Below are 3,162 nucleotides of genomic sequence, written 5' to 3' on the forward strand. Positions count from 1 at the left end.
TGAATGGTCCAAAATCATTTACGACTTACACACTTTACGCCGGTCCTAGTAAAAAAGCGTGCTGGAGTAAAATTCTCCTTAATTAAGAACTCATAGAATCCTAGAATGTTATAGTGGGAAGGGACCTCCAGGGTCATCGTGTCCAACCCCCTGCTCCATGCAGGATTCACTAAATCATCTCAGACAGATGTCTGTCCAGCCTCTGTTTAAAGACTTCCATTGAAGGAGAACTCACCACCTCTCCTGGCCGCCTGTTCCACTCATTGTTCACCCTCACTGGTCTTCCTCGTCTTGTAATCCAAAATTTGAGGATAGCATGATCTCTGCCTCCTAAATTCCCGGCCACCCTTACTTCCTCAACCATTTCCTTCCTGTTGGTAAGAATCAGGTCCAGGACTGCAGATCCTCTTGTTCTGTCTTCTACCTTTTGAAAGATAAAATTGTCAGCAAGAGAAGATAAGAATTTTCTGGAGCCATTGCTTTTGCCTCAGAGAGATTCCCAACAAATATCAGGATAGTTAAAATTACCCATGATCATTATGTACAGTAGTAGTCTTTTGAGAACAGAGACATCTGATGTAAAAAGAGTTCATCCATATCTTCATTCTGTCCAGGTGGCCTATAGTAAATATCTACAATAGTGTCCTTTCTGTTCTTCTCTCCTTACATTATTACCGAAACAGTTTTTGCAGAGCTACCAGTCTCTGAAGCTTGGATCTCTGTGGAGATGTACGTTTTCCTAACATACAATGTAACACATCCTCCCATTTTGTTAATCCTGTTTCTAATAAATAAATTGTAGCCTTCAAGGTATGTATTCCAATCATGTGTATCATCCCATAAAGTTTCAGTGATGCCTATCATATCTCTTTTCCCGTGTTAACAGCTCTACTTCTCCTTGTTTGTTCCCATGCTCTGTGCATTTGTATAGACACATTTTAATGTGTAGTCGGTTTCCCTGGCTCCTCTATTTTCACTCAAAATTCATTTTTTTTAATTTTATTCCCACTTAAGAGCTATAAGTCTCTTAATAAACTAGGCACATCTCTTGGTGTAAGCCACATTACATTTGCCAGGCCACACGTGGTCCCACACCCTTCCACTAAGCTTCATCTACTTGTAAGAAAAGTGAAATTACTGATGGGGAAAGTTAGATCAGCCGTATAGTATGACATAGACATGCACCATAATTTGCGACTTCTGTGCAGCAGAAGTTTTGGGAAATAAACGTCTTAAAAAAGAGCCTTTCTATGAAGTTGTTTTTCCCGTGAATTTTTCCTTTTTTCATAAAATTCCATGCAGACCCAGCCATATAAATGTCCTGAAGTGTACAGAAGCTACAGTCAGTAAAATTCACATCAGGTGCAAACTACCTATACAGCACACTGTAGTGTCCGACTGAGGTGCCAGGGGCCCACCAGTAACATCAACTCCAGGGCCCCACTTTTCAGTTACACGCAAATATGACCATATCCTCATTCACAAATTTCTATAGGAATAAACTGGGCTGATCGTTAAATTAATAAGATGCCGCCTTTGTCTGTATATGGTGAATTAAGTATATTGTGCCCAGTACTGGTCATATAAGAGGGTGGAGGGCCCACCAGAGGATTGTCCTGCTCTCCTGTGGGCCAGTCCAAGCCGGAGTACACACATAACCATCTCAGGGAAAGGTGTTGGACAAATACAAGTGCTGCAAAACCATCGCACAAAATAACTGTGACCGCTTGGACACGTTAAGCTGAGAACCAACGCTTTTTATTAATGGGGATTGTAGTAAAAACAAGTTATAACTAATCCACAGGATAGGCGATAACTCACCGATCGGTGTCAGTCCGACCGCTGGGTCCTGTAGCAATCGGCACTTCTGTCATGGTTAGCACGGAGCGGCAGTGCGCACGATAGACCTCCGCTCCGTTCATTTATTCCCAATGGGGCTGCTGAGCACAGTGCTCGGCTTTTTCCAACAGCCACAAAGAGAATGAAAGGAGGAGCGCTGGAGCATACGCACTGCCGCGCCATTCCAAAAAGGCTAAAAGTGGCCGGATCTGCAGCGCCCATCGGTCGGACCCCCACTGATCAGTAACTTATCACCTATCCTGCAGATAGGCCTTTTACTAATTCTTTTTTTTTTTCAGTGTGGGTCCATACAATTCCTATATTTCCATATGTAGTATATTGATTTTTTTTTTTCTACTTTTGCCCCATAAAACCAGTTCCTTATTAACCCTATCCCATCTGGACTAGTTTTACTTTTTGCACTTTTGTGGGTTTTTTCTCTCACTTTTTCATTTCTTATTATATACTTTTGTCCTTCTAGTACAAGTTTCAGTTCTGAATGACACCATTCAATGTACTAAAAAAAAATGTAAAAAAAATATTTTAAGTGAGGTGAAAACGTGACCCCTTCCCATCAGTGCGCAATTTCACTATTTTTTTTTTAAATTATGCTTACAATATTCAATGTGTGGCATAAATAATGATACATGTGTATAAGTTTGGTATCGCCATAATCGTACTGTCTTAAAGATTCACATTACTGGGTGAGTTTTACTACAAAGTAAATACTGTAAAAATTAAACCCCTCCTCCCCCCCCCCCCCGAAAAAAAAAATGCAGAATTGCATTTATTTTTAGTTATTTTACATCACTAAGAAACTTTTGTAAAGAAAATTTTATGGTAAAGTCATTAGTGGCATTCAAAACTTTAAACTGTCTTACAAAAAAAAAAAAAAAAAAAGCCCTGGTACAGCTATGTCAACAGAAAAAAAATGATGGACCTTAGAAGAAGCCTTCTTCCAAAACACATAACTTTTTTCAAGAAGGGGAGGGGGGGAAAAAAGGACCCAATCATGAAGGGGTTAAGTATCTATTCTACAATTCTGGGAGAAGGCTCTATGCTCTTCTTTATACAGTCGCCTCTATGTTTCATCCCGGTGACCACAGATGGACTACAACAAAATGTCTCCTTTCCGGGGACACTTTTATCCAACGTTAGTTCCACACAATGCTCACTCTACTTTCCAATCTCACCAATCACTATTCTGACCAATAGGAAGTGGAGGCGGGATTTGTCTTAGACACGATTGTCCAATGAGAAGCGAGTATTCTACGACGTCCTCGACGCTCGATTTGATAGGTGCAACAGGATTATTGCGGTTCC

This window comes from Ranitomeya imitator, chromosome 9 (genome assembly GCF_032444005.1).
Source record: "Ranitomeya imitator isolate aRanImi1 chromosome 9, aRanImi1.pri, whole genome shotgun sequence".
Lineage (NCBI taxonomy): Eukaryota > Metazoa > Chordata > Amphibia > Anura > Dendrobatidae > Ranitomeya > Ranitomeya imitator.